Raw genomic sequence first — 23,763 nt, 5'->3', positions numbered from 1 at the left:
ATATTGACTTTAATCTCGAAACATTTCGGCTTTATTTACGTAATTTTGACTATTTTCAAAATATTTAAATTTTATTCTTAAAATATTATGACTTTAATTTATTTATTTTTGTTACATGGCCCCAAAACACTGTTGTACACTGCCAGGCCATCCAAGATGTAGTTAAGTTTGTTTCTTCATCAGAACAGATTTGGAGAAATGTATCATTACATCACTTGCTCATCAATGGATCCTCTGCAGTGAATGGGTGCCATCAGAATAAGAGTCCAAAAAGCTGATAAAAGCATCACACTAATCCACAAGTAATCCACACGACTCCAGTCTATCATTTAACCTCTTGTAAAGTCAAAATTGTGTTTGTTATTTCTTTAATTTAAGGCATCTTTAAGGCATTTTAACTTTACATATTTACTTGCCAAAATCCGAGTTCTCTACTATTATATTGCTTTCTCCTGTGATAAACTGTCTGAATCAGGAGAGGAATATGTATTAATCAAGCACCATTTACAAGAGTCTGAAACAGTTCCACACAAATATGTTGGTCGATTTTGATGTGAAGAGAAACAGCGATTGGATTTTTTTTTTTTTTTTGCTGGAATAAGTGTAGTTATGGATTATAGGCACAAAGTTTGTCCAGAAGCAATGGTTTAAAAACTAAGACATACAACTTTTTTCATTTCACAAGATGTCAATTGATGGACTGGAGTGGTGTGAATTATTTATAGATTGTGATGTGCTTATCAGCTGTTTGGACTCTCATTCTAACGGCACCCATTCACTGCAGAGGATCCATTGGTGAACAAGTGATGTAATGCTAAATTTCTTCAAATAATGCATTCAAATATATAGATGCTTTTATATTTTAGCAAGGGCATCAAAAAGTAAAAAAACAACAACAACGTTGTAAAGTTTAAAAACAGTGTTGTAAATATAAAAATGCATGTTTTCCCATCCAAGTACTTTGAATGTCTGTCATCATTCAAATAAGCAATTAATTTGTTTGGGCTTTGAGGAAAACATGGCTAGCCAAGGATTTGAGCATGTAATATAGTGAGTGTTAAAAACCCACAGTCTGATTGTTTAAGCTTTATCTGCTCGTATTTCTTCAGACCTGAGCTTTTTGCGGATATAGAGATGTCTAAATCATTTCCACTGTCAAGAAGTTATCAAGACCATATGAGGTAATCTTGCAAACACACACAAAATCATTCACGTCATTCAATCATTTAGTATGGTTGTAAATCCACATTTCTCTGTGCTATCAGTGTACAAACGTAAGCTCTTTATGTTTTCAATGTGTTATGACAGAAGCAAGCTGCGCTGATGCAAAAATAAAACAAAATCTTTAATTAATGTATAACCAGGGGTGAAAAATAAAACAACGGTTCAGGAAGTAGGGTAAATGTTATGAGAGCATTAATAATGTATTTAACATGAATAAAAAATGACCTGATAAACACAACATTTCCTCTTACAGCAAACATGCTCTCGACAGGACATGAGAGCATAAACAACAGAGGAAATAATTCAATACTATTGCATTTTTGGTTTGTATGTGGCTTGCATATCTGCTTTTAAATGTTCGTTTTGAATTGACTTGTGGGTTACTCATTGATGGAATATATTGTGGTAACCTTTTTCTCCCACTCAATCAAATGCTTTCAAATAAATACTTAAAGGGGACGCAAAATTCACTTTTACATGGTGTTTGCATATAAATGTGTCCTAGCAGTGTGTGGACACAACCTCCCTACAATGATAAAAATCCATTCACTTTTTTTTTTAATCCTCAAAAAACCTAAACAGTCATTTAGACTTTATTTTCAAAATATTTTGACTTAATTCTTGTGATTTCGATATTATTCTCAAAATATTTTGACTTTATTCTCAAAGCATTTAGACTTTTTTTACTCGAAATATTTCAACTTTATTCTTAAAATTTTGTTACTCGAATTATTCTCGACTTTATTCTCGTAATTTCGACTTTATTCTCAAAACATTCCGCCTTGATTCTTGTGATTTCGATATTATTTTCAAAATATTTTGACTTTATTCTGGAAACATTTCAACTTTATTCTCAAAACCTTTCGACTTTATTCTCGAAATATTTCAATTTTATTCTCATAATTTTGTTACTTGACTCAAATTATTCTCGACTTTATTCTCGTAATTTCGACTTTATTCTTGAAACATTTCGACTTCATTCTCGTAATTTCGACTTTATTATACTTTATTTTTTATTAACATTTTGACTTCATTCTCGAATTTGTTTTGTTTTTGATAGTAATTCGCCTTTATTCTCGTAATTTCTACTTTATTCTCGAAATATTTCAACTTCATTCTTGTCATTTTGACTTTATTCTCGAAATATTTTAACTATTCTCTAACTATTTTAACTTTCTCATAATTTCTACTTTATTTTCGAAATTTCAACTTTATTCTCGTAATTTCTACTTTATTCTCAAAATATATTTCAACTTTGTCAAAATTTTGACTTTTTCTCGTAATTTCAACTTTATTCTCATAATTTCAACTTTATTCTTAAACATTTCGACTTTATTCTTGTAATTTCGACTTTATTCTCGAAATATTTAGACTTTATTCTTGAAACATTTCAACTTTATCCTCAAAATATTTTGACTTTATTCTCATAATTTTGACTTTATTCTTGAAACATTTCAACTTTATTCTCGTAATTTCAACTTTATTCTTGAAATATTTCAATTTCATTCTTGTAATTTCGACTTAATTGAAATATTTAGACTTTATTCTTGAAACATTTCAGCTTTATCCTCAAAATATTTTGACTTTATTCTCATAATTTTGACTTTATTCTTGAAACATTTCAACTTTATTCTCGTAATTTCAACTTTATTCTTGAAATATTTCAACATTCTTGTAATTTCGACTTTATTGAAATATTTTGACTTTATTCTCGAAACGTTTTGACGTTATTCTTGAAACATTTTGACTTTAATCTCGAATTTGTTTTGTTTTTGATGGTAATGCACCACCAAAAATACACAAAAAAACAGAAGAGAGGGGTGGGGTCATGCACCGAAACAGGTCACTGTGAACAGAGCAGTTTTTGACAAGGTAAAAAGGATGACCATGTTTCAAAAAAATTGTGTTTTGAGCCTCTGACAGTAAATTAGTTTTTTTCAAGCTGGATATAATACATCACTTCTTTAACCCATCTATTATGTGTTGGGGGCTCAGCTTTTTTCCAATGGAAAAGAATTAAACGTCTTGCTAACAGTGTGGTAAAGGCGATCACCTTATACATTCCTTCTGTAAGTACCGTATTTTTCAGGACTAGTACCGAAAACAGCTAAAAGGGGGTCAGGGTCAATAGAAACACAATATAGATCACTAAACAATTTAAAAATATCTTTTCAAAATCCCCCCAGTTTCGAGCACAACCAAAACATATGGGCTGTTGTGGTCGGCGAGTGTAAGCATCTGATGCATGCAGGACTAACAGTAGGATAGATCCTAGCCAATTTTGAATTGGTGAAATGTAGTCTATGAAGTATTTTAAATTGAATGAGGGCATGTCTGGCACAGGGTGATGATAAGTGTACCTTGGCCAAAATACCTAACCATTCCTTATCAGTAAAGTCTCTACCCAGGTCAAGTTGCCATGAGTTTTTAACATGGTCTAATCTTTGTGGATTTATGGTGCTTATAAGAGAATAAATATGGGAAATTAGTCCTTTGCCCTCTGGTTTTATTTATTGAGAAATTTGAATGGGTTTTACCACTAGAATTATACTTTGAGATGATTTCCACATCACGAAGACACATGTTTTTCCTCAGTTTGAAATTAAATCTCCGGTTCTAAATACAAGCACACTCTTGTGTTTGTATATTGATAGTTTGATATTTTATTAATTGCCTTTCATCTCTGTAACAACACCATGTAGATGTTTGATGTATACTTTCGTTTGCCAAGTTTAGGTACAAAACAAACATGCTAGGATGATGAATAACACAAGCAAACAAACACTTGACACAAAGCAGCAAATCCATTAGTGCGATCTTTATTTGTAGTACCTTTATTTATAATATCCACTTTATGAAATACTTTCTTCGCATGCATTAATTATGCACTTGCACTATAAAATGACTGAACATGAGGTCATCAGCATGTGACCGTTCTTAATGATATCATCACACGTTCAGAGAGGTCAGTACATAAGAGCCGCGAGTGGTCAGCAGTAACTTTATACGATTAGTGAGTCACCAGCTGACTACTCAGGTACAGAAATGAGATGCGACAAATCAATACCGCTCAACTGAAAGACCTCTGCAGGAGCTAAGAGTCTTATTGTATGCATGTTTCCAATGTTTTATGGAAAAATATCACATGTAAAAACATGCTTTCCATTTACACCATCAGTCAAAAGTTTAAGAACTATCCCTTTAAGGTTTCCCAAAGAAGTCTCTTTTAAGCTCACCAGGGCTGTATTTATTTGATCAAAAGTACAGTAAAAACAGTAATATTGTGAAATATTATTACAATTTAAAATAACTGTTTTCTATTCTATTTTTGGGACACTCGAAATTTGGCTCAGGAGCATTCATATTGCTTCTAGATGTTACTACACTTGGAGTGGAGTTAAACTGTGGCCAATTCATTTGAACGAGTATGATTTAGAAAGGCACACACCTCTCAGAAAAGGTCTAACAGCTGAAAATGCATATCAGAGCAAAAACCAAGTCCTGAGGTCAAGATAACTGCCTGTAGAGCTCAGTGACAGACTTGCGTTAAGGCAATGATCTAGGGAAGAGTTCAGAAAAAAATGTGCTGCATTGAAGGTTCACAGAAGCATGTAACCACCATTATCCATAATGGAAGATGATTGGAACAACTAGGACTCTAGAAAATGTCTGCCAGCCCCCATCCAAGCTGACAGAGCTTGAGAGGTGAAAAGGTGAGGCAAAGAATGGCAGATAGTTGCCAAATGCAGATGTGCAAAGCTTGTCACATCATACCCAAAAAGACTTGAGGCTTAAGGTGCTTCAACTATTGTACTGAGTTAAGGGTATGAATACTTATGCAATGTACTTATTTCAGGGTTTTGTTTTTAATACCTTTGTAAAATTTGCAAATCTGGTTTTTGCTTTGTCATTATTATGGTGTATGGAGTGTAAACTGATGTGGGGAAAACTCATTTAAAGCAGTTTAACATAATGCTGCAGCAAAACAAAATGCGAAAAAAATGAAGGGGTATTAATACTTTTGCAAGGCACTGTAATGTTCGTTCCAAACCCGTACTACATTTGTTCATCTTCAGAACACAAATTAAGATTTTTTTTTTTAATTACATCAAAATTATCAAATATTTTTGTGTTCCGAAGATGACTAAGGTTTTTTAAGGTTTGGAACGACATGAGGGTAAGTAATTAATGACAGAATTTTCATTTTTGGGTGAACTATCACTTTAAAAAGCTCTCAATTACGCCAAACTTTTGACAGGTAGTGTACATTTCTTTCTGATGTTTTGCTACATAAAGGTGAGGGGAAATCTCTCAGCATGCCTGTGATATTTTTAGGCCGTTTCGGGGTCTCTGACTATTGGAAATCCCATTAGACGTGGTTGCCCTTGTTTGTCTCAAAGATTCTTCCGGAAGGGCTGTCTGTGTTTGACGACGTGTCTCAGCTACAAGGCAGATGGGAATCTCTTCAAAAAGACATGATGACGCAGGTAAGGGCCAAACAGCTAAATCCAATCAGTCGGAGAGAAATGAGATGTACAGAGAATGAGGGACAAAGGATGGTTGAAGGAGGGTGCAATTTTGAATGCGTGTCATTCAGCATGGTAAGAAGGTAATTATACTGAATTGTGTCCTTGCCTGGGTCAAACAAACCCATTACTTTAGACAAACAAACTGAGAGGTTTTGTGTCAGACCGCTTCTTGAGTTTAGGAGTGTTCCTCTATTAATTTAATAGTGTTTATCATTTCAACATGGACCTTTTCTGCAACAAAGTATACAAGTTTTTTAAACTTCTGGTACAAGGCCTTTATTTAGCATGGTTTGATGGATAATATCTACTGACAGCTGACAGGTGATGTCCTGGTGAATCATTATAAATGAAACTATTATTACAGAAAATATTGACAGATGTTTCTGATCTGACTACATTAACTGACCAAACACTATATAAAAAACAAATATCAAAGAAATGGCTGTGGTTCACCAAAAGCTTGGTAAAAAAAAACTGACTTTTAATTTAAAGACAATTCTGAGAAAGAAATTCTAAATTGAGATGTAAAGTCGCATTTCAGGGAATAAAGTCAAAATTCAGAACTCTGACTTAATTTCTCGCAATTTCAAGTTTAAAATTTGCCATTTTTACTCCTAATTCTTTACATAGTTTACATTTCACAAGCCTGACTTTTTTCTTTAAATTCTGAGTTTACACTCTTGAAAATAAATGTTCCAAGAACCTTTTTCAATAGGGGTGGGAAAAAAAATCGATATTGCAATATATTGTAGTACGGAGCCCCTTACGTCACCTGTAGAAGAAAAATAATTAATCCGTGGGGACGGTTTTGCAATTCGTTCCCTCAGTTTATAAACCGTACCCACGAATTCTTAAACTGTTCCCTCGGTTTAATAAATCGTGCCCACGGATTAACAAACCGTACCCACGAATTTCCAATCCGTGCGCTCAGATTTTGTAAACCGTACCCTCGGATTTTGAATCCGTACTGACAAATTCATAATCCGTGCGCACGCTTTAGCAATCCGTTCCCACGGGTTTTAAACTGTACTCACGGATTTGTGGCCCCGATCAGTAGAAACAGTATAAGCTGTTTACGTCATAATACTTAAAATAGTAATTATTATTTTAATTTATAGGCTAAATAAATGAGTGCACAAATGTGTTTGTTCATTCTTAACATGCAGACTCATTTTGGTGATTTTATGATAATCTTTTCACTCAGAGTTAGATGCATGCTTCACTGTTAATGTAATTATTAAATATGAAATATATTAGGCTACATTACTTTTTACCTTCTCCTCTCCAAAACTCGTTTTTTTTTTAATTCAGGTAATTTTATATTTTGAAATATATTATATAAAACAAAGCCGTTTGAACAGCGCTCTTCACTTATTATTTTATTTTGGTACCATGACCGCACTTACAAAACAGGCTTCTTTTTATCGTTTATTTTAAATTATAACCAATAGGTTAAAACACATGATGTTTTGGCAGCTAATCTATTGGTGATTAATATAAAATAAAGCTAAAAACTCTGTTTTGTCAGTGTTGCATAGTCTCATATAGCCTACTGAGAAATAAAGTTTAATAAATGCAAAACAATGCATCCAGCATATAAACAGGTGTCCTGGTTGAATTTGGGGGCGGGGCCACAAATCCGTGAGAGCAGTTTACAAACTGTGGGAACGGATTGCGAAAGCGTGCGCACGGATTATGAATTTGTGGGTACGGATTCAAAATCCGAGGGTACGGTTTACAAAATCTGAGCGCACGGTTTGTTAATCCGTGGGCACGAATTGTTAAACTGAGGGAACAGTTTAAGAATTCGTGAGAACGGTTTATAAACTGAGGGAACGAATTGCAAAACCGTCCCCACGGATTAATTATTTTTCTTCTACAGGTGACGTAAGGGGCTCCGTATTGTTGTGCTCTCTGTCGCAATAAATAATCGATACACTAACGGCCAATATCGATATTTTATTACAACACAAATGATTAATTTACCCGTCGTCAGTGTCACTGTCACTACCCAATATCTACCATTCTGTTTGCGGGGGGCGCTGTTCGAGTAAATAGGCGTAAAGTGGCGGAAGCAGCGGCCAGTGAAGAACACAAGTTATCTGACAACATCAGAGAAGAAGCGCAGAAAAAAAGAGAAGTGAGAAGAATGGCGGAAGATAACGAAAAACAAATCAAAGACGCACCTGCTAGTTGAGCATGCTGATCAGTTACGCCTGTTTCACACATACTCCGTCTGCAGTGCTAATGCGTTGAGTATTTTTTTCCGCACCCATGTTAACGGATTAGAGCGTTCACACTGCACGCGGTTGCTGTGCAAGTGCATTGAATAATACGTTGTTTATTATACGTTGAGTTTAAACGTGAATATATCTAGAATTGTATTAGTGTACTGTGATAAAAGAGTATCACAATGCTGAAAAAGCACGTTTGTATTTGAAATCAAAATAACGGATAAATGGTGTGTTTGTGGTAAACAGCCGCGGATCAGGAACGGACTGCAAACGTGTTCTGTGTGAAAGCAAAATGAGTCCGTGCTGCTTCTGCATCGCATACGTAACGCACACGGACTGCATACACATTGCAGACGGAGTATGTGTGAAACAGGCGTTATTGTTCCTCAAGAAGAATATGCCTTGATGAGACCACTGTCCAGGTTAACATAAAGCACTTTACAGTAAACTTACTACTGACGTTTCAGTATCATGGTTTACACATGTTAGTTAATGTTCATGTTGTTTTTTAATGTTCAGGCACTTTTATCTGTCTAGCTGTACAGTGTTTACATTTAAGACCAGGAGGCAGTGAGTTATTATGCAAATGCATATTTCTTTGCACAGTGTTGGAAATGTTGGCATTAATAAATGCATAAGATTTTCTTATCATGGGTATTTTTTTCTTTTTCAGTCACATATATCGTGATATATCGTTGATGAAATTTCTTCCAATATATTGAATATCGTAGATATCGTGAATCGCGATATTATCGATATCGTGGGCCACATATCGCCACAGAATTGAATCGTGAGTTACCTGTATCGTCCCACCCCTATTTTTCAACTATAAAGAACCTTTTCTGCATTTAAAAGGTTTAATGGATATTCAAGGTTCTTTATGGAACCATCAATTTCAATAAAGAACCTTTATTTTTAAGAGTGTACATAATTTTTTCCCCACAAAATAAAAAGTACAAAATATAATTGTAACTGTTGTTTATCTCGCAATTCTGACTTTTTTTGTCATAATTTATAAACAGAAAAAAAAAACCTCTGAATTGTGAGATATAAACTCAGAATTTGGAGATATAAACTTCGATTTCAAAGAAAAAAAGGGTCAGAATTAAAAATTATAACTTTCTCCCAAGTTTCCAAGTTCACATTTGACAATTTTGTTTCCACCACAAAATAGAAAGTACAAAAAGCAACTGCGACTTTTTATCTCACAATTTTAACTTTTTCTTTTTTCTATTTTTCTCGCAATTGCAAGTTTATATCTTACAATTTTAAATTTTTTCTCACCATTAAGAGTTCATATCTCACAATTTTAACTTTTTCTTTCCTCGCATTCGTGAGTTTATATCACACAATTTGAACTTTTTTTCCTCACAATTCTGGGTTCATATCTCACAATTTAAAAATTTTCTTTTCCCCAATTTTGAGTTCATATCTCATAATTTTAACTTTTTCTTGCAATCACGAGTGTACTGTATATCTCACAATTTTAACTTTTTTTCCTCACAATTGCTAGTTTTTATCTCACAAATTTTACTTTCTTATTTCTCGCAATTGCGAGTTTATATCTGCCAATTCTGTTTCTATCTTGCTATTCCGAGTCTTCTCAGAATTGCGGAAAAAGTCAAAATTGTGGGATATATTATCACAGTTGTGAGGAAAAGCTAGAACAGTGAAATAAAAAAAACAACAACTACAGTTTGTGCTTTTTATTTCATAGTGAAAAACTCATAATTCAGGGAAATGTTATCTCGTTGCAGAGGCAAGCTTCTATAAAAAGATATGCTGCAAACTGATATTTGCTATAATGTTGTAATAATTCATTATCATAATCATAACTACACTGGTTTATACACCAAATAGTTTTACCATTTACTGCACTTTGTTATTCTTATAGTTTTTAACCAATGGCGGCTAATGAATTAGAAATCTCGCACACTCAAAGAATATAGCTTTCGCATTGCAAAATAAAGAGGATAAACTTTTCATATATATACATAATGTGGCATTTAGAACCACTTTGAAGACAGACAGTACTTGGACATCGAGTGCAGTAAATTATGCTGACAATAATGAAAACCATCATCAAAGGCTGCTGTGTTAGTCACTCTTGGTCTCTTTCAACAGAATCCCTGTGATGTCACTAGGTGGTTTGATCTTAGTCATCAACTCAAACATACTCAAGCATCATCACAACAGTTGAACTGATTGTAATATGGATGATTACATCGTGGTCAGCATTGGTTGGTTGTTCTGGGACTAAAGACTGCTGTTGTTTCTGTATAAGGTAGTGCATGTTTATTTGATTGTAGCGTGTATGCGTGCAGGAGGTAACGTGCGAGTGAAAGCATGCTGAGAGTGGTTTGGCTGGATCAGCTGTGATAGTGCTTTAATGACATGGGGGAAGCCCCACTTCAGCACATTACTTACTGATATCAAAACATGATGAACACACACGTTTGCTTTAAAATCATTGTGGGGAAATTCCATCAACTTTTTTGTTGTATTGTTTTCATACAGAGCTAATGACAACACATTCTGTCTTCCTTTGGCAAGACATATTAATGTGAATCTTCTGTCTAAAACTAGAGCTGAGTTGTTTGCTATATATTTAAGAAACATGCAGCAGGATGTTTTTTTACAACTGTTCAACAAATAGACGTTCTTTCATTCTTGACATGAATGAAACTTAACCTTCTCTAAAGTGTAAGTATAACAGTAAGTATATTATGATGATGCTCCTTTACTTCTGTTTTTGCTCTGCCAACACAAATAGCTCCTAACAAAGCCTCAGTAGAATTTAATGTTGTTTCCAAACAACACACAATAGCAGTGTTCATAAAGGAACTGAAAAAATCTATTTTTAACGAATCTGCTGAATGAGTGAACAAATAAATTAATCACTTATAAAGAAGTAACCTTGTTTCTACCTGAATTAGTATCCAAAATCAGAATAGCATATCTTTATATGTGAGTAATAGTAAGAGTAGTTAGCTAGTTTGCTATTTTAATTATGCCAATGATTTTAAACAAATCGGTTGTGTGCGTAACTCAATGACTCCTAAAGACATTTGTTTTGTTTCTGAATGAATCAGTGTTGTTGAAATGAGTGAATGACTGAATGAATTGCTCATCAAAACATGTTCATTTCCCATTAACAAATCCTCAAAAACAGATCTGTCTGGTGGCCTATTTATTAACATACACTATATTGCCAAAAGTATTGAGACACCCCCTTCTAATGAACAGGTTTGTCTACTTTAGTAATTTCCATTTACATTTTATAGCAACAGTTTGGACAAGACCCTTTCTGTTCTAACAGGACAATGCCTCGGTGTATAAGGCAAGGTTCAACAAGAAATGATTGATTCAGTCAGTCAGTGTGAAAGAACTTGACTGATCTGCAGTAAACAAAGTCCTAAACCCAGTTGAACACCTCTGGTGTGACTTTAAATGCAGGCCTTGAGCCATAAATTCATCACCAAACACCAATGACTTGTACATACACTATGGACAAGAGTATTGGGACACCCCCTTCTTTAGAACAGAAAAGGGCACTTCCAAAACTGGCAGCAAAGATGGAAACATAATTCATGTATTTTAAAATTGTATTTCCATCTCTGTTGCAACAGTTTTGGAAGTGTCCAAAATGACTGTACCCATATGTACAAGTCATTGGTATTTGGTGATGGGTTTTTGGAGAGGTGTTAAAATGGGATTAGGACTTGGCTTTATGCAGACCAGTCAAGTTCGTCCACACTGACTGACTGAATCGATCATTTCATTTTGAACCGTGTCTTATACACAGATGCATTGTCATGTTAGAATAGAAAGGGGTCATGTCCAAACTGTTGCTATAAAATTAAAAGCACACAATTCCCTAGAATATCATTATATGCTTAAACATTAAGACTTGTACTAAAGTAGTCAAACCTGTTCATTGGAAGGGGCTGTCCCAATACTTTTGGCAATACAGTGTATATGTATTAAAGAGATAGTTCACCCAAAAATGAAAATTCTGTCAACTTTCTGACCCTGCATAGACTGCAATGTTCAACTACTATGTTCAAGGCCGAGAAAGGTAGTAAGGATATCGTTAAAATAGTCCATGTTGTTCAACCGTGATGTTATGAAGCTACGAGAATACTTTTTGTGAGCAAAGAAAACAAAAAGAATCTATTCTAAGAAAAAGAATTGTTAAATAAAGTCATTATTTTTGTTTTCTTTGCGACAATGTCTTTACTACCTTTCTGGGCTTTGAATGTGGTAGTCAAAAAGCTTTTGGATTTCATCAATAATCTGTGTTCTGAAGATGAACGAAGGTTTTACAGATTTGGAACGACATGAGGGTGAGCAATTAATGACAAAATTTTTAGGTGAACCATCCCGTTAACACTTTAACGCTTTTTATGACCAACAAGAATGGCAAAAAGTAATAAATTTGAACAGTTTGTGAGTGGCTATGACTAGGGCTGTGTATTGGCAAGGGCCTCACGATACGATACATATCACGATACAATATATCACGATATATTGTGACATATTGCAATAGTTTGTATTAGTATGCATGTCACATTGACAACTTGATAAAGTCGGCAGACGAATTAAAATTAAAATTCCAATTCCAATTTATTTTCCATCCATTCCAATTCATTAGAACTGCACAGTGTGATTGAACAGAATAGCCAACGTTACTTTTTCCCAACACTTTAGCCTACTTTGTGTAATAATGAAAACATTTATTTCAGTGAAAAAATAAGTACAAAACTCTCTTTTTTAACATTTTGAACAATAGCGCTCAACAATCTTTTCCTTTTTTTTTTCTTTTTTTTTTTTAGAAATTCTTGTGTTTTAATTTTTCTGATACTCAAATGAAAGCATAAACATTAATTTATTTTTAATCAAATGAAAAATAAACCCTTTTAATTTTTGGCAAACAAACAGAGGTTTACTGTTAAAATCAATACATGGAAGTAAAATTATATTCAGTTTAAAACGTTTAAATAATAATTGTAGTTTTTTTCTACAATTAAGTGGTTAATCTTGTTGTAATATTTATTTTTTATCATATATATTGTTTTATGTAAATTATTTAAATAGGAATATATAAACACCTACATTATACTGTACAAAAGTAATACAAGACTAATATTGTTCTGTAACATGTTAAAGGTCCACTGAAGTGCCTTGAAACACGCAGCGTTATTCTATGTGGTGACGTACTTTTAACTGAAACAAAAACATATCGCCCAGCCCCGCCCACTTATTTTGAATAGCCAATAGCGTTCCATTTATATCTGCTCGGGCCAGAGCCGTTGAGCTCGGTAAAGCCTCATTTGTAGCTTATGACAGCCACAGACTAATAAATCACCCCACAGATTCAATATGAAACTCTTGCTAAAACGAAATGGTGATCATAATCATGCTGAGGCTGTGTAGTTTAATACATGCCGATCGCACATATGAGCGCAAATGATCTGCACCGGGTTATTGCATCTCTGTGTAGGGGCCACTACGGACTCTAGAGAGCATTTGATTGGACACAACGTTGATGAGAAGCTGAAGTGCCCGGTGATATCATCAAAATCCTTGATTCATATTGGTGGAAGTGACGAGAGTAAGTTTTGAATGCCCATATCTTGTAAACGCGAATTTTGTCGTCGTTTTGAAGGACACTAGCTTATAGATAATCTTAAGGCTAATATATTTATACTAAAAGCCAAAACAAATTAATTTAGATTTCAGGGGGACTTTAAACCGTACTTTTATTTTGACAGGTTGCCGTGAAGTTTCTGTGTGTATAGTATGATATGATGCTTTCTCAAATTAAATGGTAAAAGTGGCACTCACATCAGCTTTAGAGATTGAGTTTATCTGTCCATGTGAGATGCAAAGGCCAAAAATTAGCGGGAGCCTCACGCGTGTCTCCACCATTCATACATACAGAGGCAAACGGAACATGCAGGATTCATATTGAAACGGTCTTTTTGCATTTCAGTTTTCACAGACACTAGTCCATAACGCGATTTGAATTAAGTGACAGACCAACTCTTGATTTATTAATCCAAAAATCGACGTGGCATTCCGCGCTATAGTAAATTCCGTTTTTATGAATGGAGTCTGTGTTTTCGCGGAGGAGACATTGTAAAGGCGCGACCATGTAGAGCCAGAAATGAAATGCCTTCGTGTAAATAAATAACATAAGGCAGTTTAGTTTGTTTAATAAAAGAACAATGTATAGACCTGTTCTATAGGAAAGATAACCTTAAATGAACTTGACATTCAAGGGGGCGGGTGGTAGATAATGGTAGGGGAAACACTGGATTTGCAAAGTTTACAAATGGCATTTTTTTTTGTCTAATTCAGTACTCCCTGGTATAGTGTTAAAGCCAAAGTGCAGCCACACGTCAGCTCTAAAAGCTGGAGGCGCTTGCTCCGCCATGCTCACTCTTGCTTACTTCTGATACCGTACTGCTCAGCGTTTTGTTCATAGTGAGTTAGCGACATCTACTGGAGCGGAGGAGGAGGTCGTTTGGCACAACTTGGATCGATACTTCAGGTTGGACTATCAATACACTATCGTAAAAGAAATTATCGCGATTGTTAGATGTATCGATATTTTTGCACAGCCCTAGCTATGACCATAGATATGTATACATAGATTCCTTATTAGTGGCTGTTTCTATGGGTCACTATATGTAAGCTGTCCACCTTAGCCAATCCGTAAACACGTGCAAGCAAGTTGACTGTGCATCCGCAAATGTATTTATATGCATGTATGAATATCTGCAATAGACTGCAGAAGATGATTTTGCTAAACCAACACATTCCAAGACAAAGCTGTTAGCTAACATGACATCAACACGTTTGTTGGGTTTTGTTGGATCAATGTACTACCCCTGTTGGTCAGAGTTTGTTTTCATCCAACTGAGCATGTTCAGTCAGGGTTTGTTGGTGTCTGCTGGGGCGGTGTGAACATGACAGTGCTTTTTCATACAATTTTAAATCCAATGGCCAACTTATTTGCTGGTGTTTGTTTATGCGGTGTGAACTGGCCTAAAGCCTGAGTTAATACATTGAGTCAAAGGGATATTTCACCCAAAAATGAAAATTAGCCCATGATTTACTCACCCTCAAGGCATCCTAGGTGTATAAGACTTTCTTCTTTCAGACGAAATAATTGTAGTTATATTAAAAAATGTCCTTGCCCTTAAAAGCTTTATAATAGCAGTGGGCGGGTGTTTTTGTTCAACAGTCCAAAAGAAGTCCATTAAAGCACATCCATCCATAATAAAACGTGCCTCACATGGCTCCTAGGGGTGAATAAAGGCCTTTTGTAGTGATTTTAATGCATTTTTGTAAATAAAATATCCATATTTAAAACATTACTTTTTTAAAAAATATATAATATACACCTAGGATAGCTTGAGGGTGAGTAAATCATGGGCTAATTTTAATTTTTTGGTGAACTAACCCTTTAAAAAACACAAACCAACACATTCTCAATTGTAAAAGTTTATCCCATTCTTTTCAGGAATTTGAATTTTGGTGTCTATGACATTCTGCTCTCTAGATATGCACGTCAATGTAAGGCTACACAACCAGTCAAACGTTTGGAATAATCAAGATATTCTGTGTCTAAAAGAAGTCTCTTATGCTCACCAAGGCTCAAAAATACAGTAAAATTTAATACTGTGAAATATTATTACAGTTAAAAATAACTAATACAGTTTTCATTGTATTTTTTGATCAAAGGAATGCAGCCTTGGTGAGCATAAAAGATTTATTTTAAAAACATTTTTAATGAGGACATCGGATACCCGTTTTCCACAAGTTGGTATGATTCTTTAGGGTCTTCATGAAATGTCTGCAACATATTTTGGTTAAAATTCCTCAATGGTCATGTAAAACACCCTTTTTACCTTGTCAAAAACAGCTTTGTTCACAGCGACCCATTTCGCTGCCCATTCCGTCTCTTTAAATGATAATGAGCTCTCCTCACAGGGACTGTATTTGGAGGCATGTTACCATCAACTGTGTCCTCAGTGGCTCTAATGTTGGGAGAAAATAAAGACTCTTATGTTCACTTTTACATCCAAATACAAAACACCTGCGTTGCTTACGAGACATTTTTGTCGCTACAATTACTTGAGTGCAGAGAAAATGGCAGACAACGTACAACTGGCTAAAGGGGGGAAATATGTTAATACGGGACAGTCAGTGGTTGTGGGCGGGGCTTCATATGCTCGGAAAATCAAAGTGACTTGATAATTAAGACTGTTTAAGTTTTCTGAGTATTCAAAAAACTGAATGGATTTCTATCCATGTAGGGTGGTTGTGTCCACACACTGCTAAGTCATTTATATGCAAACACCATGTAAAGGTGAATTTTGCATTTGATGTCACCTTTAAAAAACTCACAGATGAAAAAGATCCAATTTTTGTTACGATGCATGTTTATGATGTGATGCATATAAAATGGGATGAGTTGCATGTAAACATTTGTTACCTAAGGTTTATGGGTTTTTATAGCTGCTATAAATATAGAGGATGATTTCACTGCACCTTCTTCAGCCCCTGCTGGCAACAAACGCCAACGCATGACAGTAGGAGTATGATCGAAACATTCCTAAATTTTTGCTTTTATCTTTTGCGGTCTGGGTGAGAGGGTTGATGGGAAAGTTAAAGGTTACATTATGAAAGTTTATGGGTTTGACTTAAACACATTCTTAGAAATGTTTAAAGAAAGAGCTTTCTTTAGACCCTGGTTTAGTTTTCTGTCTACTTTTTGACTGTTAGGGCTGTCGCCATGGTGATTATGGAGGGTGGTCATTAATAACTAACAGGGAGTAATGGAACAGGTCTGGATAAATCCACACATATGCTGAGAAACTAACTTGGGCTGCAGACAGGACATTATGAATGACTCCTCTCTTACGCTCTTCACCCCGCCTTCTTTTCAAAGATAAAGATTTTCTGGGCAGATAATGATAATGTCAGTATGTCAGATATTATCGTTCTATTTCTGTGTCTCAAACTCTTCTATCTACTTTGCTGCTCTAATGAATGGAATTGTGAATTAGGCCGCAGGCTGATGAAGTCGGATTGGATGAAATAGCGTGGGAGAGGAAAGAAGCAGTCTGATTGGATGAAGAAAGACTTGGAGAATGAATCAGATAGAGAGTGTGATGAATGACTTCAGAGGCGATCAGATGAACGGCCAACTCCACCAGCCTCCAAGTTTTTCTATTGGAAACATACGTTTTAACTAGTGGTGGGCCGTTATCGGCGTTAACGTGCTGCGTTAACGTGAGACTCATATCGCGCGATAAAAAAAATATCGCCGTTAATCTATTCTCAAAGTTGGGTTGGGAGCTGGGTCTAAACTACGCAAGATATGATGACTTTCACTTTGATATTTTAGCGCGGATGACGTATATCTAGTTGAATTGCAATGTAGGGGGCGAGAACGAGTCTTCAACTTCTGTGAAATTACCACATCAAATGAGACGCGCAGACATGGATGCAGTTATGAAGCCGCTTCAGGGCAGGTGTGTGCGTTGCTAGACCCTTTTTACTGGGGCACGTGCCTCAGTGAAAATCTGCTGTGCCCCAGTAAAATCTCAAGTTTGAGTTATAATTTACTTTGATAATCCCGAAATAAAGACATTATACTATATGCAACAACTGAATTGACGCTTCTAAAAGCAACGCAGTTTATTGTAAGATGCACGCAGATAGGCTATCCATACCCGCGCGCCTGTATATTTTACTGGAACGCGCACGTCGTACAGCCTTTTGCGCAGAAGTACTTGGTTACACAAGTTTGTATAGTTAATTGTGTTTTAAATGCAATTGTCAAGCAGTTTGTAATGCATTTTGGAAACAGGAGATGAGCCCCTGGTCTAATGCGCCACCTGGCTTGAGAAACCCGTTCTCAAAGACTTACTTTTAGTCATTATTTGGGTAGCACACATATTCTGAATGCTTTCAGAAGAATTCAAATTAGCCATTTTAATCTAGATTAATCTAGATTAATTTCAAGATTTAATCTAGATTAATCTAGATTAAAAAAATTAATCTATGCCCACCACTAGTTTTAACCATTTTTAGAGGCGTTGTATGAACAATCACTCAGTAACTATAAGTTGTTTAGTTGATTAGCAGTAGCTATTTGATTCACGAAAAGGAAACAACTTAAGTAATCACAAGTCAGACTACACTGGTTGTTGTATATTTGTGATTCAAATGACCTGTTCATAGAGTCATTTGTTCAAGAATTGAACTACACTGGTTGTCCAGTATGCTTATGATTCAAAGAAATGACTCATAAGAGTCATTATACACTGGTTTTTCAGTATGTTTTTAATTTGCTTAAAATAACCGCCTCATAAGAGTCATTTGTGGCAAAAGATATGTTTACAGCATTTTTTAAAGCGCTGTATGAACAACCACTCAGTAATGATTAGTTGTTTAGTTGGTTATAAACTGTAGCTATGTGTTTGATTCACTAAAAGGAACCAACTAAAGTCAGACTACACTGGTTGTTCAGTATGTTTTTGATTCAAAGAACCTGTTCACAAGAGTCATTTGCTCAGGAGTCAGATTACTCTGTTTTTTTAGTATGTTTTGATTCAAAGACTCTGTTCATAAGAGTCATCTGTTCAAGAGCTGAGCTAGACTGGTCGTCCTGTATGTTTGTAATTAAAGATCCGACTCATAAGAGTCCTTCGTTCGGGAATCAGACTACACTGGTTGTTCATTTGGTTTTTCTATTCAAAGAACCTGTTCATAAAAGTAATTTGCTCAGGGGTCAAACTGCACTGGTTGTCATGTTTATAATTTAAAGATCCGACTCATAAGAGTCATTCGCTCGGGAGTCAGATTACACTGGTTTTTCAGTAAGTTTTTGATTCAAAGAGACTGTTCACTTGTTCGAGAGCTCCAGAAGTCTGAGATCCTCTAGTGAAAGACGCCTCATTGTACCACCACAGAGAGGCATGAAATCACTTTCCAGAACGTTCTCGTTCAACGTTCCTGCCTGGTGGAATAATCTTCCCACCCCTATCCGGAATGCAGACTCCTTAATAGTTTAAGCGACTGCTGAAAACCCATCTTTTTCGACACTATTTGACTCAATAAAAAAAAATTAAAAAAATTAAAAAAAACTTTGTTCTCCTCTCTTTCTTGATCTTCCCTTTCTAGCCTGTACTCATCTAACAACGCCTGATATATGGTATTTTTGAGCACTTCCTATGTTGATCTGCCTCCTTAGAATGAATCACTTGTATTCCCAATTGTAAGACGCTTTGGATAAAAACATCTGCTAAATGAATATATGTAAATTTAAATGTGAGAGCTGAACTAGACTGATTGTCCTGTATGTTTACAAATTAAAGATCTGACTCATAAGAGTCATTTGTTCAAGAGTCAAACTACATTGGTTTCCAGTATGTTTTAGATTCCAAGAACCAGTTCATAAGATTCATTTGTTCAAGAGTCAAACTACATTGGTTTTTCAGTATGTTTTAGATTCCAAGAACCAGTTCATAAGAGTCATTTGTTCAAGAGTCAAACTACATTGGTTTTTCAATATGTTTTTGATTCTAAGAACTGGTTCATAAGAGTCATTTGTTCAAGAGTCAAACTACATTGGTTTTTCAGTATGTTTTAGATTCCAAGAACCAGTTCATAAGAGTCATTTGTTCAAGAGTCAAACTACATTGGTTTTTCAGTATGTTTTAGATTCCAAGAACCAGTTCATAAGAGTCATTTGTTCAAGAGTCAAACTACATTGGTTTTTCAGTATGTTTTAGATTCCAAGAACCAGTTCATAAGAGTCATTTGTTCAAGAGTCAAACTACATTGGTTTTTCAATATGTTTTTGATTCTAAGAACTGGTTCATAAGAGTCATTTGTTCAAGAGTCAAACTACATTGGTTTTTCAGTATGTTTTAGATTCCAAGAACCAGTTCATAAGAGTCATTTGTTCAAGAGTCAAACTACATTGGTTTTTCAATATGTTTTTGATTCTAAGAACCAGTTCATAAGAGTCATTTGTTCAAGAGTCAAACTACACTGGTTTTTCAGTATGTTTTAGATTCCAAGAACCAGTTCATAAGAGTAATTTGTTCAAGAGTCAAACTACATTGGTTTTTCAGTATGTTTTAGATTCCAAGAACCAGTTCATAAGAGTCATTTGTTCAAGAGTCAAACTACATTGGTTTTTCAATATGTTTTTGATTCTAAGAACCAGTTCATAAGAGTCATTTGTTCAAGAGTCAAACTACACTGGTTTTTCAGTATGTTTTTGATTCTAAGAACCGGTTCATAAGAGTCATTTGTTCAGGAGTCAAACTACACTGGTTTTTCAGTATGTTTTAGATTCCAAGAACCATTTCATAAGAGTCATTTGTTCAAGAGTCAAACTACATTGGTTTTTCAGTATGTTTTAGATTCCAAGAACCAGTTCATAAGATTCATTTGTTCAAGAGTCAAACTACATTGGTTTTTCAGTATGTTTTAGATTCCAAGAACCAGTTCATAAGAGTCATTTGTTCAAGAGTCAAACTACATTGGTTTTTCAATATGTTTTTGATTCTAAGAACTGGTTCATAAGAGTCATTTGTTCAAGAGTCAAACTACATTGGTTTTTCAGTATGTTTTAGATTCCAAGAACCAGTTCATAAGAGTCATTTGTTCAAGAGTCAAACTACATTGGTTTTTCAATATGTTTTTGATTCTAAGAACTGGTTCATAAGAGTCATTTGTTCAAGAGTCAAACTACATTGGTTTTTCAGTATGTTTTAGATTCCAAGAGCCAGTTCATAAGAGTCATTTGTTCAAGAGTCAAACTACATTGGTTTTTCAATATGTTTTTGATTTTAAGAACTGGTTCATAAGAGTCATTTGTTCAAGAGTCAAACTACACTGGTTTTTCAGTATGTTTTAGATTCCAAGAACCAGTTCATAAGAGTCATTTGTTCAAGAGTCAAACTACATTGGTTTTTCAATATGTTTTTGATTCTAAGAACTGGTTCATAAGAGTCATTTGTTCAAGAGTCAAACTACATTGGTTTTTCAGTATGTTTTAGATTCCAAGAACCAGTTCATAAGAGTCATTTGTTCAAGAGTCAAACTACATTGGTTTTTCAATATGTTTTTGATTCTAAGAACTGGTTCATAAGAGTCATTTGTTCAAGAGTCAAACTACACTGGTTTTTCAGTATGTTTTAGATTCCAAGAACCAGTTCATAAGAGTCATTTGTTCAAGAGTCAAACTACATTGGTTTTTCAGTATGTTTTAGATTCCAAGAACCAGTTCATAAGAGTCATTTGTTCAAGAGTCAAACTACATTGGTTTTTCAATATGTTTTTGATTCTAAGAACTGGTTCATAAGAGTCATTTGTTCAAGAGTCAAACTACATTGGTTTTTCAGTATGTTTTTGATTCTAAGAAATGGTTCATAAGAGTCATTTGTTCAAGAGTCAAACTACATTGGTTTTTCAGTATGTTTTTGATTCACAGAAAATAACCACCTCATAAGAGTCATTTGTAGCAAAAGGTATGTATACACAGGTATGTATATTATTTGAGATATTGTATGAACAACCACTCCGTAATTATCAGTTGTTTAGTTGGTTGCAAACTGTTGCTATCAGTTTAATTCAGTAAAAGGAAGCAACTTAAGAGAGAGTCAGACTACACTGGTTTTAAGTATGTTTTTGAAGAACCAGTGGTCACACTTTATATTAGGTGGCCTTAACTACTATGTACTTGCATCAAAAACTAAGTATAATGTACTTATTGTATTGCAAAACACTTTTATACATATTGCAAAACACCATTAATACATACAGAGGCAAACGGAACATGCAGGATTCATTTTAAAACGGTCTTTTTGCATTTCAGTTTTCACAGACACTAGTCCATATCGCGATTTGAATTAAGTGACAGACCAACTTTTGATTTATTAATCCAAAAATTGACGAATTCCGTGGCATTCCTATAGTAAATTACGTTTTTATGAATGGAGTCCGCGACCCAGTCCGTGTTTTCGCGGAGGAGACATTGTAATCGCGCGACCATGTAGAGACAGAAATGACATGCCTTCGTGTAAATAAGATAAATAACATAAGGCAGTTTAGTTTGTTTAAACTAAAGTAAATGTATAGACCTGTTCTATAGGAAAGATAACCTATAGAACAAGACAACAAGACTTCTATTGTGATCTGGCGCTATATCGAAAATAAAATGAACTTGACGTTCAGGGGGGGGGGGGGGGGGCCCTAAGATAATGGTAGGGGAAACACTGAGATGTAAAGGTATTTTAAAAAATATTAGTACAATGTAAAAACATGTACGTACATAATAAGTGTATTGTACCAAATGGTTAATTTAAATGTAAGTGCATAGTAGTTAAAGGGATGGTTCGGAGTGCATAGCAATGAAGTCAATTCTACTCCAAACCATCCCTTTAAGGCCACGTAATATAAAGTGGGACCAAACCAGTTCATAAGAGTCATTCAATCAGGAAGTTGGACTTTGTGCTTTTTTTTCATTTTATTATTTTATTCATTATTTATTATTTTATTAGTACACTAACATGTTTTAAATGTATCCAGTCATGGTGGAAAGCAGAAAAGTTCACTAATTATTTGAGGTTTTGTCAAAACAATCATAGGTCATGACAGGGGAAAAAAATGTGGTCTTGTCACAGTCAGCTTATTAATCAAAGATGACCAACTGTTGAAAGTGAGATGAACCCTTTACACCAGTGACAGTCGAACGTCAGCGTGAGTCATGCTCTCACCATTAGGTCTAAAGGCACTGACACCTACATAGACGGTGAAGGTTTTGGTGGTGGTAAGGCTTTAGTACTGATCTGAGATCAGTTTTCTATCATGGCTAAAGATTTTTATGATTGAAAGCTGGTCTGGGATCAGAGCTTGTCTTAACAGAATGCGGGTGTTAAAGGAAGAGAAGTTTTAATGAACTTGCCTTTTTCTCACCCGGTGCCCACATAAGGTGAGATCTTGACTCATGCTGTCAATTTACAATCTCACATGTCATGTCTCTCACAAGGCATTGGTCAATGAAGAAAATCAGTGGCTATCTATGTAACCACTGTCAAATGTGCAAGTGGAGCCACTTGCGCTTATGATCACTATGAAAAATGAACAGAAAGCAACATTTAATTTAAGTTCAGTTTGCTCAGTATGTTATGATTCAAAGAAAGTCATTCATTTAGAAGTTTTTTTGATTCACTAAAAATAACCACCCCATATAAGTTATTTCAAAGTCAAAGTCAAGTCAAAGTCAACTTTATTGTCAATACTGCCACATGTACAGGACTCACAGAGAATTGAAATTGCGTTACTCTCAGACCCATGGTGCATACAAGTAACATTAAATACAAACAGTAACATTAAATACAAAGGTAGAATTTAAAAAAATATGAATAAATACAAATAAACATAATATATAAAATGAAAAACACAATATACAAGTAAGGGCACATGGTAGAGAGTGCAAACCATGTAAACAATATAGTGCAACAGAGCTTGTAAATGTGTAAAAGTGTCAGAGCAGTCTTGTAACTGTCTTATGAGTAGTGTGAGGTAGTTGGCAGACCAATTTGCAGCAATATGTACGTTTACACAATTTTTAGAGACGTTGTATGAACAACCATCTGGTAATTATTAGTTTTTTAGTTGGTTATAAACTGTATTATGTGGTTGATTCAACAAAAGGTACCAGCTTAAGTCGTTTATTCAAG

Source organism: Garra rufa, chromosome 18, assembly GCF_049309525.1.
Source record: "Garra rufa chromosome 18, GarRuf1.0, whole genome shotgun sequence".
In the NCBI taxonomy this organism is placed as follows: Eukaryota; Metazoa; Chordata; class Actinopteri; order Cypriniformes; family Cyprinidae; genus Garra; species Garra rufa.
This window is presented reverse-complemented; position numbering follows the sequence as displayed.